Source organism: Xenopus laevis, chromosome 7S, assembly GCF_017654675.1.
Source record: "Xenopus laevis strain J_2021 chromosome 7S, Xenopus_laevis_v10.1, whole genome shotgun sequence".
NCBI lineage: Eukaryota > Metazoa > Chordata > Amphibia > Anura > Pipidae > Xenopus > Xenopus laevis.
The window spans coordinates 57101577-57119148 of record NC_054384.1 but is presented as its reverse complement, the minus strand read 5'-3'; the positions used below and the strand labels follow the sequence as shown (position 1 = coordinate 57119148).

The window sequence follows — 17572 nt, the reverse complement described above, 5'->3', positions numbered from 1 at the left end:
GTAACCCAGCACTCTAACCTATCTTGTATAAACCATAGTTCAAATTGCCATATAAATAAATATAGGTATGGGATCGGCTATCTAGAAACTCGTTCTCCAGAAAGTTCTGAATTACAGAATGGCCATCTAACATAGACTCCATTTTAATCTAATAAATTGCATTTATATAAATTATTCTTTTTCTCTGTAATAATAAAACTGTATCTTGTACTTGATCATAACAATAATAATCATTATTGGTGGCAAAACAATGCTATTGGATTTATTTATTATTTAGCTGATTTTTTAGTAGACTTAAAGCATGGGGATCCAAATTTTATATATTTTGTTTTGTATATCCCCATAAAATGTAGCCTCCTCCATACCATGATTTCTATTTTGTGATCCTGCCATTCAGCACTCATTAGTCACATTGGTGTTGTCGAATTTTACAATAATTATTTCTAATACTCCTACTTATGGAATCTATAGTTTTTATAGAGGGAAAATGCTGCACTACTCATCTCATGTTTTCTATCCATGGATTTATTTTTATAATGTTCCCTTCTGATCTCATGGTGGTTGAGACACCCAGTATCATGTTGTACTATACTGTATATAGTAAAAATGAAAGTATATTGTATATGCATCTTTTTTTTGGCCATTTACACTCAATCAGTGTTGACATCTAGCTGCAACTTTCAAGGTATAAGCATGCTGAGGGTATAAAAATACAATTGAGAACAGTTCTAATAACATAGCGATTTTCTCCCAATGGAATATTTTACAATTACAGTGTAGTGTTTGGTAGACATTATTGTATGATTTACTGTACCGGCTGCCAGGGATTGTGTTTAAAAGACAAATACTAATTTATTTTTTTAGAAGACTTTCTTATTGTAGTGTCTGTAATCAATCCTAAGAATTGAGTCTATGAAAATAAAAGTCCACCAAATCCTTTTCAAAAGATAAAAAGTCACACAAAATCTCATAAAGTCCATGGGCTCTACTTTTTTGTTTCTTTGCTTCATTGTACATAGTGGCAAAAAGAACTGTGGAATTCTTAAAGCTCTTCTTGGCAAGTATTGATAATTTATTTTATTGTACAGTATGCTTTTTATGTCGATTTTGCCCCTTTAAAAGGGAATTAAAAAGGAAACTAAGTTGAAATGGTTTATTTCAATTTTTACCATTCTAAGTGCCATGTATACTTGTTTATTGGTGATTACATTTATTATAGGAATATCAGAGCTGGGGTGGCCAGTACTATCATATGCCATATTGTTTGATCATGGCATTCCATAGGGCCTGGGTGGTATAGTGCTCCACCTCTTACCCATACATGCTTGGCTCTTCCCCACTTGCCTTTGCCAGTACCTTTTATGCCTCCCCTTTTTGTGTTCCCTGAAAAAAAAATTTACTACATTATTCCTGTTCTCAGAGTTTCACAAAACAGCAATATAAAATAGCATTATGTGTTTCTTAGCGGTAATATGGATTTATGATAAGTTCTTTTGGTTAGTACTGACCTTCCAGCAACTCAGCTCTCAACAACTACTAAAGCTCAATAAAACATATACATGCATTCGAGTTAGTTGTTAGTTTATTTTGTCTGTCATATTGTGTTATTTTACTTTATATGGCGGCCATAAAAAGATGTTCTTCCAACTGTATTATACTGCCATCAGAATTAACCAGTAGTAGACAGTTCTTTTTTCACTTAATACTTGCCAACATAAGAGAAACATATTACACCCATCCTGTAGATGACAAGATATATTTTGCATGATAATTTACATGTAAACACTGGCATTTTTAGACATAAACAGGTTCTTTAGAATAATATGGGCCAGTGTTACTGTGAGTCACAACGAAGGGTTGACTTGATAGACTTTTGATTTATTTCAACTCAATTAACTGTAAGGCTATGTATCTTTTTTCACAATGGTCTTACAAGATTGTCATCTGTGACTGATAAGAAACATTAGAAACATCACTGCCAAAATTAGCACTACCAAAATTAGCACTGCAAAGCTCAGCAACATACATTTTTCATAAGCTTTCAAATAATTGTAATTGTATTATTAATGAAACATTCATAACGCATTTAAATATTTACATGCAAGTTAAAGAAAAGGATAGCCCGAGGCTGTCCAGCTGGAGGCCTTTAAACCCTGCTCTTCTGGAAAGGATTTCCACAAGTCATCTTCATGATAGCATGTAGTTTCTCAGCATATTTATTGAGTCCAGTGATGGTGACCTTTACAGTGCTCTAGTCAATACTTGGAATTACTCATGGCTATATTAGGTTTGTTTGAAATAACCATAGCATGAGTTAATAAATAAACATATTATATTGAATGTACACATTATTGTGTAAGATATGTTTATGTGTGCATGTTGCTAACCTTGAGAAAATTCATGTTTATGAGCATTTCTGACTACTTTAGCTTAACACATTTGCACAACTGGATTGTGAATTAGTTGTAAATTAGTTTGTAATGTTAGTAATGTATTTGCTGCTTCCCAGGAAAAAAATTTAAATTACCAATTAGTATGTAAAAGGCATTTCGATTGCTAAACTGCAGTATTATATAAATTATTTTTGGTAACATGGTACATATATATATATGTAACCCCTTTTTGGCCACACCCCTGGTGCCAAGGTGGTACATCACATAATTCATACCTATGCAGGTCCTGAGTCCCCTTTGCTAAGTGAAAGGTACTGGGAAACTCCTCTCTGGCAGTGCCTCCACCTAATGGGATCCGGGAATAAACCTGCGGTTGGCCTATTAGGAAAAACATTCACTTACACACTTGATTCTGTGTAACAAATAAATTTATATAACATTAAAGGTCAAGTAAACACATTTACATTTCTCATTACCCATCCCCTGGGAAATATACACAGTCCAAGATCCTGGCCCTCCTTGCCAGGCAAAGTCCTGTAACTCCTTTGGCAGACAAAAGTCTTAATTCCCTTTCCCCAAAGAGTAAAATGTCCCAGGTAGCGTTACCTACCTCAGTACTTTTCCCAACTGGAATAAGTGCTGCTCCCATGTGGCAGGCACAAAGTCTGTTTTTCCAAACAGGAGATCACTGGATCCTTATCCTTTTCTACCCCTTCCCTCAGGTAACACTCACCCCAAAGGAGTCACACAGACAGGTAGTCTCACACAGAGCTGACAGGCATCAACAGCGATGAAGATACTTTACAGGCTCCAGACTCTCCCAGTTGAGCATATAATAAGGCTTGAATCCTTCAGGTATTTGCTCCAAACGCTGTCTATAGCGTGAGCTCTCCCGACATCCATTACTGAACTCCATAGTGTGAACATGAAAATCCGGCAATCTAAACCTTCTTGGTTGAGCTTTCAGGCACTAGAGGATCCTGCCCAGCCTTGGCAGGCCTATCGAACTCCCTTTTAGCCTACATTTTGCCAGATAGGATTCACTATCTCCATAGTGAAAGAGGGTTCAGCAGCAAGACAACAGCAAAACTGTAAAACTGTAAAGGCTGTGAGTACATGGCATTCTCCTTTTATATTGGTGCACAGCGACACCTTGTGGCTGCCTTTGGGATCAGCCATGCTGCACCAATCAAAGGCTCTGCCCCTTAGCAAACCCTGTATCTCAGCCATGAGGCTCCGACTGAAGGGGAAATTAACCCTGCGGGGTCCCTATATATATATATATATATATATATATATATATATATATATATATATATATATATATATATATATATATATATATATATATATATATATATATATATATATATATATATATATATATATATATATATAATTTTTATATATTACAGCTTCAACCTGACAGGCTTGGCAAGATTTAGATGGTTATATATTTGTGTTCAGAATAATAGAAGTCAAACATCAAGGGCAAATAAGTTCCTGAGCTGTATTAAAATGGGCATTGATTCATGGCAGGAAGGGGTCATTCTTCCACTGTATAGAGCACTGGTAAGGCCCCATCTAGAATATGTCGTACAGTTTTGGTCTCCAGCTCTCAAATAGGACATTATTGAATTAGAGAGAGTTCAGAGAAGGGCAACTAGTAAAAGGTATGGTAAATCTTAGCTATGGGGAAAGACTGACCAAATTGGGGATGTTCAAGCTGGAGAAGAGGCGCTTAAGGGGTAATATGATAACTATATATAAATATATAAGGGTATCATATATTAATCTCTCTAATGCTTTATTTACCAGTAGGTCTTTCCAGCTGACACAAGGTCACCCATTCCGATTATAAGAAAGGAGGTTTTGCCTAAATATTTGGCAGGGGATTTTTTACAGTGAGATTTTCTACACTGTGAAGATGTGGAATTCTCTCCCTGAATCAGTTGTACAGGCTGATACATTAGATAGCTTTAAGAAGGGGTTGGATGGATTTTTAGCAAGTGAGGGAATACAGGGTTATGGAAGGTAGCTCTTAGTACAAGTTGATCCAGGGACTAGTCCAATTGTCATTTTAGAGTTAGGAAGGAATTTTTCTGAGGCAAATTGGAGAGACTTCAAATGGGGTGTTTTGCCTTCCTCTGGATCAACTAGCAGTTAAGCAGGTTAAAGTAGAGTTGGTTGAACTTGATGGACGCGTGTCTTTTTTCAACCTAACTTACTATGCTACTATGTAACATGTTACTATGTTACATCACTTACCTGATTAATCACTGTGCATGTTATGTTTTGCATGCTGGTTATAGTGCATTTCTCTCTGAAAATCTAAGTAAAATGGGTTGTTCCAGACATTATTCAGAAGAACAGCGTGATTAAAAAGTAGTATGCAGTGGGGAAAACATACAAAGAAGTTCAGAAAATTATAGGCTAAAAAGCTTTAAAATGACAACCAAAACCTTAAAGACCTTTGAAGAAAATTGATAACTACCATTTGAATGGATAGAAGAATAACCAAAATGGCAAAGCCAATTATCAGCTCCAGGAAGATCAAAGAAGGTCTAAAGTTACCTGTGAGTAATTTCAAAATAAGAAGCCACCTATGTGAAGCCAAGCTATCAGCAAGTAGCACCCACAACATCCCATTGTTGAAAAAAAAATGTGCTGAAGAGGTTAAAATTTGCCAAAGAACACATTGACTGGCTGAAAGAGAAATGGCGCAACATTTTGTGGACTGATGAAAGCAAGATTGTTCATTTTGGGTCTAGGGGTCACAGACAGTATGACGAACCCCAACCACTGAATTCAAGCCACAGTACACCGTGAAGACAGTGAAGCATGGTGGCACAAGAATCATGTTATGGGGATGTTTCTCATACTATGTTGTTGGGATACCAGGGATGATGGATCAGTTTCAATACATCAAAATACTTCCTAACAGGATTTATATATTGTGAGTTCAAAATACCTACAATATTAAAAAAACAGAACTGATGTAGAAGTCATGTGATGTTTACTGTATGCAGCAGCCATTATGTATTAGTTATTAACAATAAGGTCTTTTGTAAGGCAGCATCCAAAAGATAGTATAGTATCTCCAATAACATGACGTTATAATAGTTTCCAGAAGCTTGGGCAGTAAATTACCTAGCAAATAGTATGGTTGTCAAAAGCTAAATTAATAAAGTATTTTTGAGAAGAAGCTCTGTGCAGACTTGCAGTATAATAAAGACCAGTTTAATTAAATGGCAACTAAAAGATCAGTTTCTATAAAAGAAATGATATAACATTGTTATACATAGAGTATAAAGGCTTGGGTATTACTTTCTTTATATCAGTCATTAATAACTAGTTGGATATATGAACTCCATTTCACAGTAACATATGTTTAGCTGGAACTGACAAATGATTTTCAGAGGTTTGTGACTACATGCTAATAAAATTTATGTTCACAATCCATCCAAACCGTGTAAATATTCGATTTTATAAAGGAGTCATTTCTTGGCAAGAAAATGAATATACAGAAAAATATGGCAACATATATTTAATTATGACCATAAAATTGCCACTAAATAAATCTGGACATTCAAATCTGGCTTTTAATAAAGTGTGCTGATTGAAAAATGCTAAATTATTTCTTTATTGAACTGGGTCTCATACTGAGTCTCATTGATATGGCACCCTTGAATATTAATCTGACTGTGTCTTGTCTAGTAAGTTGTATCAAACAGTTTATTGCCATGACATTTAAAATATATAGTAATAAACAATAGTTATCATATTACTGGGGACACTCAAAAATTGTCCACTAGTCCTAAAATAAGATGGCTTGCACCTGGGATCTTAGCACTGAATGTCTATTTAACTGGTGTATTATTTTCTAAATCTCTCTCTCTCTCTCTCTCTCTCTCTCTCTCTCTCTCTCTCTCTCTCTCTCTCTCTCTCTCTCTCTCTACTTTTATCTAGTCCTTTCTTCTCATCTTTATCCCATTTCTCTAATGTCACATGACCCTATTATACATCAAACACCCTGGCCAAGCTGTACACCCTTATTTACGAGATGACAGCTTTGTACTATTTCTGTGACTAAGTAGGACTACACCAATATGGTTATAATCTCGTATGTCATATGCCATACCACTACCCCTGATATATTGCACTAAGATAGATAACATTTTTCAACCTGTAATTTGCCCATAGTGCACCCTGTTATTTGCCACAGTTGCCATAGTACGGCAGCCTAACAACGCTCTTGCATATGCAAACTGTACTTGGGCGCCACCTATTGGTGACTTAGACCTGTATCCCGCCTCCTCTAGCAATGGCCTAAAACTTCCCGATTGGTATTGCTCCACACCATATGACTGAACATCGCTTTCAGTGCAGCACCCTCCCCCGTACCTAAGGCCACACATAGGGGTTCCGGTAGGAGTAAGCCCAGCTGCCATCGGGCTTTACAAGCGATCCAGTGGATTAGCTCCCTTCCTTTGCCCTGACCTGCAACCCCTCTACAGGGTTCTGGTAATACTCAGCGCTTCTCTCAATACTTACCTGTATAGTTTTCTATACATCTTCTAAACTGTTTGACTTTCACAGTGTTAGAGTCTAGTGATTGTTTCCCTTATGTTACTTTGTATGTTTATGTTAACTGGGGGTTTAAAAGGTTACTGTTTATTGTTTTGTGCACTTTAAGAAAAGCTAGAGTGCTAGCTGAAACGTTAGTTCTTATTTTTGACTAATAAATACAGTTATTTCTATGTAAGACCTGTGAGTGTGAGCTTCCTTCTGGTATATACTTATCTTTTTGGGCTTTATTTGCACCCAGGCAACTTACACCTCTACACGAGTTGTGCTGGCATCCAGACAGCCACATTTGATGATTTCCCTCACTAAACTGGGCTCCTTGTGGACTACCAGCAAAAACACATAAGTTGAAGTCACCCTCTGTACTCACGATATGTCTTTGTGGGAATTGTTCAGCTTCCTGGCTTTCCTCTATCAGACAGACTCTCACTTGGTCACGGGCTCCCTCCGCACCTTTCTGTGGCAGGCGCCACCCAGCATAACCTTCCTTCTGTGCCCTGGTCAGAGAGACCTTCCTATCAGTCTCACTAGAATTAATGCCTTTCCACAGGACAGTCTTCACTTGGAAAGTGAAATTCAATATGCTAACTGGATCTAAGGAATGGAGGTAACTGGCATGCCACTTCCAGAATACTCCAGCTTCCACTCCTATAAAAAAAATACCTCAAATAGATAAGAGATTCTATGTTTAGTCCCTTGAATGTTACATCTCCCTCTATGGAGAACGTAATGGGAAAACTCACTTTTTTACCATTTTCTTTGGTCACTCTTCTGCAATATATACATACAGTATATAGATTGTCCCAATTTATTTATTTTGTATGCAAGTAGGGAATTTGCACTCCTGGCACTGTCACTCATGAGTAATTTTTGTGAGATCTTGGATAGGGGTGTGCTCAGAAATGGCAAGGCCCGGATACATTTTTTTGATGGGATCTTCTATGCTATTGTTGCAGTTTATTTTATGACCACCTTAAAATATGATGCACATTGTGAGGTTAAGTTATGGCATCTTGATTTTATGTGTGTATAAAAATGAGGTATATAATTGAATTATGTTTAACAGAATGACAGCATAGTTGTTTACATCATAAGATTGTACACTTAGGTTTTGGAACTGTTTGGCTTCTAATGTACTTGCTAAGATATTATCATCATTATCGTCATCACATATGTCTCAAGTTTTCCAAAATGTTCCAGACAAGATTATCATCTGAAACCAGACCGCCTGGAGGATTCACCACAGAACATGGACTAAAGTAAACAAGGACTTTAAACTCTGATTGATCAGAACTGAAACCTTTGGAGACCCCCTTACAGGGGTATAAAAGGACCAACACTGGAGGACTGTTTTTTGGAATGTGTATGTACAACTTGTGTCGTACATGAATTTCATTCCCTGCGTGAATAAATCGTATCTGATTTCTTTATCTCATAAGTCTAGGTGGCATTATTTTGTGGAGGAGATTTCCTCGGTAGATAAAGATACTGGTTGCCTGATAACATTCTCCAGTTACACAATCTCTGTCTTGTTGTGTAGTACATATGGGCATCCTGACAAGAGACTATGGGGCAAATTTACTAAAGGACGAAGAGACTAACGCAGGCGAAAATTAGCCCGTGTGACGTCATTTTGGTACTTCACTGATTTACTAATGGTCACTGGCATAGCTTTGCTAGTGAAGGAGATAGACTCTAGCGGTACATCGCTCCCTAAGGCCTGTCGAATTCGTGCTCTGGCGAATGGGCGTAACTACACAAATTCACTAAGATTTTACTGAACGTTACCTCTTGCACCAGACTTGCCTTCGTTACCTCAGACCAGGCGAAGTGCAATAGAGTAGATAGGAGTTCCGAAAAATTTTTTTGAAAATTAGTTGAAAAAGTCCCAAAAAAAGCGAGCGTCTTTTCCTTTTTTCAGGGTGATAGGCTGAAAAAGAGCGTATATCTCCTAACATATGGCACATAAACTATACACTGGGCTCATGTGTAGGGCAATATAACAACTTTATTCGCCCTGGAAGAAACTTCGGATTTTAGGGAATTAGCGTTGTCCTGGCGAATCTACGCCTGGCAAAGTGTTATGTTTTGAGCGAAGCCATCACTGGCGAATTTTCGGAAGTAAGTGAATTTGCCCCATAACATGTAATCTCACCCGTGTCTATTGGCTATTTCAAATAAACCATTATCAAATTATGTTACAGGTTTTATTTTGAATATGAAAACTGCAGTTGCAATTGGAATTCATGCATTCATATAAATGTGCTGCTAAAGAAATGAACAGACATATGTTGAAAGGGGAATAACACAAGGGATTGAGTTAAGCTTACAGCTATACTGCTAATGTGCAAAATAATTTTAGGTCTTCCCTTATGTGGTTGCACATAAGTGACTCCATAATTCATATTATGTTTTAAACCAAGAACTTACTTTAAATTAGTGCAACTAATCAAAGCAAATATCAATAATTCATCTAGCATAGATCAATAATGAATCTGTAAGAAAAATATCTAATTTGTGTGCAGCAAATCTGGGACTACTATACATACAGTTAAATGTGTGAATAACTCCAAAAGATGTTGGCATTATTAGTTATTATGGTCTAATTATGTTACATACAGAAATCACATTACTCTTCAGACTGCATGTGTGGTCAGAATTAATGTCTGAAAATATCTGAAAATCTTTTCTAACAAAATATGTGTCAATTACAGCTTTTTCTCATATGAAAATATAGGTGCCATGATGCTTTGTAGAGTGCTTATGCAGAACATTATAAGGCGTAGGTACAGCAAGTAGAATTTTGATTGCATTGCACCTAAGTAAGCTTTCATCTTTTCCATCTCTCCTGGACACGTGGATTCTTCCAACCTAGTTCTTGAATACAGAAGTGTATACACTGAGTTCCTGCTGAGTCTTTATTATTTATTCTCTAAGGTACAGTAATTCCTTTGTGTGGTATTTACATCTGGAAGACACTTTGGACCTTTTTTCGAGAAATACTGTGTGTTAGCTACAGTATGTACCTAACTTGAAAACATTCATCCTTCTTATCTCTCTGTCTGTCTTAATGAAATCAGCATGAAAAAAGAAATGTTGTCATTTAATGATTTCATTGGTTTAGCATATATTACATTATGTACTTGCTTCAGATATTGAAACCTCTGCCTTATTTATTTTTATTAGTTTGAGAGGCCAAATCTTAGTGCATAGATCAGTTCAAATCAAGTAGGCTAATTGCATTTGAAGACCATAATTAACAGTATCTCATCACACTTGGCTGCCGTAAATGGAAATATATCTCAGAGGGTGATTCATATCACCATATGCTTGGGCAATGTCCAGTTCTAGGATAATACAGGTATGCACACAAGACTTTAGAGTTACAATCATAGTCATTCAGCTTGGTTAATATTGCTGGCTAATAAAGTATTTTATTGCTCTCAAAAATGTTATTAAGATAAACACATTCGCAATTCGCAGGTGGATAGTGTGGTTTTATATATATATATCTCCACGGGTTGCCAGTACTCTCGATAAAAATAATTAATATGCCTGGGTGCAGAAACGACAAAATATCTCCATCAATTGTAGAAGAATCCGCACTCACAGGTCTTATAGAAAAAAAATAATAATTTATTAATTACACAGGACTGTTGTTTGACCTCCCCAAGGCCTTTCTCAAAGTGCCTAATAATTCACAATCATGCTTTAAATTCACTCACTGGTGGGAAACATCAGCTATAATGAACTCACATAATCAATATCACAAACAACATCAATTAAACAATTAACACATTCATTCACAATATAGCCACAGTCTATTACATAAGTTCAAAAAAGTATAAAAAACAGGTTAATAAGTTACTAAACCCCCCCCCCCAAAAAAAAAAAAATATATATATATATATATATATATATATATATATATATATATTGGGGTTTAGTAACTTATTTGACCAACGCATCCGAATTCATCTGTGATCCAGTAGGAGTGTGTACACTGAACATACTATATATATATATATATATATATATATATATAGAAGCTGCGTGTGGAGCGCACAACCAAAAGTGTAGTGAAGTCTGGGTGCCAGAGCAAGAAATAATTATACAATAGCGCTGGTGTCGGCACTCCCAAAAACATCAAAATCAAAAAGGCAAAAGTGCTGGTAAAAGCAGGTTTATTTTATCCAACGTTTCGGTTCTATATTAGAACCTTCCTCAGGGAACAGAAACCAAACAGTGCACAAACATGGCGCTCCTTTAAACACAAATTGGCGCCAAAACAGGTTGCTAGGCTTGCCTAGCAACCAACACACATTGAACAGTGTATACCATAAACCACCCAAGTGTATAGGAAAACGTTAAAAGCAATACTGCACTACGTGTGTCTGGCAGGCTCCTGAAGCCGGTGAGTATTGAAGCCCCCAAGATCCGGTATCGCAACCCGACCTGCTCCCTTAGCGGTGGACCAGAACTGATTACAGCGCCGTACAGTGCAGAGAGAGGACGCGTAGTAGCGTTGCTAAGCAACGCGATACAAGGCGCTCGTGACAGCGGTTGCTCCTTAGCTATGGCAGTAAGTCTGAGGTTGTGCAGGTGTACAGGTGCGCTAGACTTTAAGGGTGCCTTACAGGGCATGGATGGGACACGGTCAGCTAATAAAAGCTGTCTGTCTACCCAATCCAGTGCCTGATTGACCCGTGTCAGCATCGACCTCCTGTGTTCCACCACTACACAAGACTGGGTTTTAAAGCGGGGAGTAGGGCCAACTAACTAGCAGACCGTGTTGGCCCTGTCGAGCCTGGCCCCAAACTTCCCCCTGGGCCTGACTTGAACCATTTAGATTCACTCAGGATATTAACCAGACAGCTTTATTTGAGGTATACATTAATACAGAGTAATATAATACAGAGTATTAAATAATAGCTCACACGTCCTGAAAGCTTGTGAGGACGATGACCATTTTAACCATTTCTACTTTCGTGAGGCTGATCCAGTGTCATCCAGTCATCATTCTTGTTTTAGCATAACTGTGTCACTATTTCCATCTTAGTGACAGACTCACAGTCTCAGTACAATAGCCAAATAAGGTGCAACTACTGTGTCAGCACAGTGTCCAGAATGGTACAGTATCTATGCTGTAGTTTCTTAAACTATATGTGTCTTTCTTGGCCTTGCACTAGCAATACCTGTGACATTAGACAACAGATGTATTCCTTGTTCTGTGCAAACATTCTACATTCTAATAACAGAATAGCCTTTAACCTTGAGCTTCTTCTACAACACAGCAATTCTGTACTAGTGTCATGTTCTATAATCTTTGTTCTTTGATAATAACCACTTATGCCTTAAATCTAAAACCCTGATCTCTACACCTTTTTCCTGCAGATACTGTAAATAACTGGCATTGCAGGGTCCCATAGCACATTTTTTGGGGGCCCACACCAAGTACTGCTTGTGGACAAAGGATGTGTTGGATAGGATGTCAAATACATTGCTTCCTATGCTGTTATAGAGTAGTTCAGAGAGTAGTTAAGGATGTATCCTTCTCAATGTTCCAAGCTGAACTGAATCTGGAATGACATTTTCAGTGCTGACTCTTTGCATATATTTGTTATGAATGTTCAGGCTTGGCTCAAGGGCAAGCCAACTAAGGTTTAATGCTTAAACTTGGCACCCTTTTCTTTCTTTTACAACCTCATTTTTATTTAAATGTCCACCATTCTATGCTTCTCTTCATCATAATCTGTTTCATGCTACCAGGGTTGAGAGTCAGTGCTGGGAGGCAGCAGAAAACAAAAAGGAGTTGAGATACTTAAATGAGGAGAGGATGCCCATTTAATTAAGTTTAGATAATAACCTCTTTGGGTAGTGGTCCATGCAGGTAAAGGTTTAGAGAAAGGTTGAACTGGCTTGCACGTGACCATTAAAGCAGAGTTACACTGGGTAGCCTTCATGGCAGGTTCAATCTTATGAAGTATGGCAAGTTTTCCTGTGGTGATGGTTCATATTAACTGTAATTTTCCCCTTTTTTTGATTTTTTGATTTTTTAATCTACTGCTACTTTTTACACTGCTTTTATTTGGTTTGGTAAATTCAGAGTTTATTATACTGCAATGCCTGGCAATCTGACGATATTGTTTATTTTATTTTATTATTATTTTTGACAGCTTGATAAATAGGCTATTTGGTATTTTTCCCTAAGGGGTTGTTTGGGTTTAGTGGAGTTGCATGTAGTTGAGTTGGGTATGACTGCTTTGAACCTGATTTGATTATGCTAAAAGGAGAAGGCGTGACCTGTTTTTATTTCCATTGCAGATTTTTGTAGGAAGAAGAAGGCTATATGTGCATTTTTCTTGTATGCAGTGATTTTAATGACTGTTGTAATTTGTAGGGATGCACCGAATCCACTATTTTGGATTCAGCCGAACCCCCGAATCCTTCGCGAAAGATTCGGCCGAATACCGAACTGAATCCTAATTTGCATATGCAAATTAGGGTTGGAAAGGGGAAAACCTTTTTTACTTCCTTGTTTTGTGACAAAAAGTCACGTGATTTCCCTCCCCACCCCTAATTTGCATATGCAAATTAGGATTCGGATTCGGTTCAGCCGGGCAGAAGGATTCGGCCGAATTCGAATCCTGCTGCAAAAGGCCGAATCCTGGCTGAATCCCGAGCCGAATCCTAGATTCGGTGCATCCCTAGTAATTTGCCTTACTTGTTGCATTCTCTGCAATATGATGTCTAGAAGAATATTATAGAGTTTGAGGTGATGACTGTACTAGCTACAGAAGATGTTTAATAAATGGTGATTATCTGGTCATGGGCATGCTAAATTGTCAGCATGTAAAATTAATTTATGAGATCACATTGAAGTTCCATACACTTTCAGGCAAGGAAAAAGGTGGGGTTAAATATTTATATTGAATTATACAACAGTTACCATGTTCATTGGGACTGAAGGGGAGTGTTTCCAATTAATTTGTGATGCTTCAGTGCTTCTGTTAATAACATCCTATTACTGGTAAGCTTCGGACAATCAATGCACTAGCGAGCTGAACTGGTAGCCTTCTTCTTCCTAGACTCATCATTGCTATGATAGGATCTGTTTCTCTACCAGATATGATGGCTCATTCAGTTATGTTCTCATTGTGTTATTTTGTTTAGTACACTTCAGATATGAACACAATCATTCTTAAGTACTATACTTCCTACTTATTTGAGAAAGTGAGGCAGTTTATATTCAGTAGCTTTACTGGTCAGGTATTTGTTCTTAATGCATGTGTCTTTTGCAGCCAAGACACACACACATATATATATATATATATATATATATATATATATATATATATATATATATATATATATATATATATATATATATATATATATATATATATATATATATATCCACTGCAACATACACTAGGTAAGGTTGGGTCTTACCTGCAGCCAGAGAACTATAAAAATCCTGTTGATATTACATAAAGCAATGTGGCAGTCTCTTAAAGGACATGTAAAGCCTACATTTTCCTACCATATCTTCCCCACCCAAGCCACATAATTTGTACCCCCCACAAGCACAATATACTTTGATAAAAAAAAGTTCTGCTGGGGTTGAGTACTGTATTGTTAAGCTGAGCTCAGTATAGGTGGTTAGGAGAAAAAAATGGGATCAAACAACTAGAGTTTCTATGGGAACCAGCAATGCTATCTCTTCATTGGCTGTTAGACTAGAAAGTGTGTTTAGTAATCTGAGCTGAGAAGAACTGAGCATGCTCATGAGCCAACTTTTAACTTTTTAATAACCAGAGTGGCAGGTATCTAAAGATTTCATAGAGGCTGTTCAGGAGTTACTGTATAATCACTAATTAGCCACTTGTGCCACGTGACTCACTGTAACAAATGTATTATAAGAAATAATTTCCCTCCACTGTAACATGTAAAGTGAATAAAGTACCCCCTCTTGTAAATTATAAGGATATTATAAGTTACCGAGGAGTTTCAAGACCATGACCTGTGGGCATGAACTGTTTTCATACAGGTCATGGAATTCCGAGGTAACTTCTAATATCCTCATATTTTGTAACTGGGGGTACTTTATTAATTATAATACACAAGTTTCAGTGAGTCATGTGACAGAAATTAGAACTCACCGTTTATAACTGATGACATCAGAACTCACCATTTGTAAGGATATAATTTACAAGATATTTATGGTTTTTATGTATTATAATAATATTAAGGTGGACAGCTTTAAAACTTACATTCGACAGTGGCCTCCTGCTTTTTATGGTTGTGGAACTGCTGGTGACATTAAATAATCTTTAAAGAGTATATGAGTAACAATTATTGTATCCACTACCGTACAATCAATAAGCACATATTAGACTGTAGTTGTTATTTTATTTTAATTGTGATCATTTTTAAATATGATTCTATATTAAGTTCCATACAATGTAAAATAGATTGATCTGAAATAAATGAAATCATATTACATCATGCAATTTCCTATTCCTGATTAAATCTATTGAGTGTCCTTTCCACACACGCACGCACGCACACACGCACGCATATATATGGGATGAGGGGATGCATTCTTTGATTTTGTGTATATATATATATACTGGGGACACATGGGACCTACCTATCTCACTATTAGGTACCTGACTGCTTTTCAAACACAGTCCTTTTATTATCAAAGTCCCAATCCTCTGGAAGGGGTTAATGACCACACAGTCCAGTTCAATTGAAATGTCTCTTCCCAAGAGCTCTGTTACCCCAGGTAGTGCTGCCTTTCCCAAAAGTACCTCTCCCTTTGGAATTTAGCAGCTGCTCCCATGTAGCAGGTAAATGCACAAGCCCTCAAACCGGGCCCCAAGTTTGTATCCTTGCCAGTATCCTCCCTTGGGTGGCTCACTCATCGGGGTGCTCCTAGAGGTCACACTGGATATTAAAGGCAGCTCTGCAGCAGAATCAATCTCACCAATGGCACCTTTCTCCTCCTGAGTCTCTAGCAGCTTGGCAGGGAACAAGATGGGCTCTCTCTGTACTAAAGATGCAACAGCTTCTCTGCAGTCCAGAACAGTCTCCCAAAAACAAGTTCTGACTGGATGATGCAGCATATAACACCTGTTAAGCACTGTTGGAGACCCTGTACATTTGGTTCCAAAGTCAGGCACACCCTCTCTCCCAAGGATGCACTGGGGTGCCCAGCCAATTGGATGGCTCTGCAGCCTGTAACTGGGTTGGATGATGTCACAGACAGAAAAACAGGGGAAGGATTTGTCTGATCCCCTACAAATATAAAAAATAAAGGTACCAGTACTCTTGTTACATGGTACACAGTGAGATAGCATTTCTCCAAAACATCAGATTATCCCTGTGTAAAAAAATACGTTGCTTTATTCAGAGAGTGCTGATCCATTCTTCCATTTTTGTCCATATACAGTACATAAAACATGTCTGATCCATCACCTCATAAGATACTTGGCATTGAGTGGTGGCATAATTTGACTTATACTGTATATATATATATATATATATATATATATATATATATATATATATATATATATATATATAATATATATATATATATATATATATACACACAATACAATTTAAAGGAAAACAATACCCCTCAAAAAATAAACAATGTAGGTCTTTTGCACACATACAAATAAAACAAACCATACTTGTTAGGTCACATGAGCCAATTAACAGACAGAGTTCTGTCTTTTGCTTCCAAAATTCTTCCTGTTACAGTTAGAGTTGTAGTATTTCTGGTCAGGTGATCTCTGAGGCAGCACACAGACCATCATGAAATGGTGGTTCAAGGAAAGAGATGTAAATAGGCTAAATGTACTTAAATATATATTCCAGTTTGGCAAGATTCTTTAATAAGCCAATTGATATAAAATATCTGTTGCTCAAGTATACATTTTGGAGTAAATTTTTCCTTTAAGCAACACAATTGTATTTACCACGCTCTATATGCTGTTAAATCATAATCGAATCACATTAAGGTGGATAATTATATCATTGAATCAAATAAACACATACAAACAAGTCATACTCCCTATTTAGCCCTGTAGTGTGCAAAGCCTGCAGAGTGTATTCAATATTTCTTTCCCTTGGGGGGGAGGGGAACAGACTCCAAAACCATAAATCAGAGGGATTAGTGTGCCTTGCCATAAAAAGTATGCAGGTAATTGAATTACCTTCTTACATAATAATAAATACAAGATATTGGGCGTATATACCATGGTTAGGCCTTAGGGGTCCCTTCTTTATGTTTTCGAGCCAAACAATTAGCTAGTTTACCCTTTCTAACAAAATGTTGCATTTTTATAGGGTTATTTAAGCCTGTGTGTCCAATAGATTAAGGAAAACTGTGTTACTGATCAGTAAATACAGGTTAATTATATCCCAAAGAAAAGGCATATTGTAAATGTAATTCAAAAGCAAGTTGAGAAGCTTTTGATATAAAGGTTTTCTAAAAGGCCAGAGCATATTATAAAATAATACATGTGCTATAAACAGTTCTGCCCATGTAGCAGGTGAAAGGTGATAACTGCTGTAAA

At 37.0% G+C, this 17572-nt stretch overlaps 1 protein-coding gene across 3 annotated transcripts in view; it reads left to right on the top strand.

The window, feature by feature from the left end:
* Positions 1-17572, top strand: part of ntm.S (neurotrimin S homeolog) — a 778399-nt gene that overhangs the window by 53549 nt on the left and 707278 nt on the right. The gene's annotated exons all lie outside the window — the stretch shown is intronic.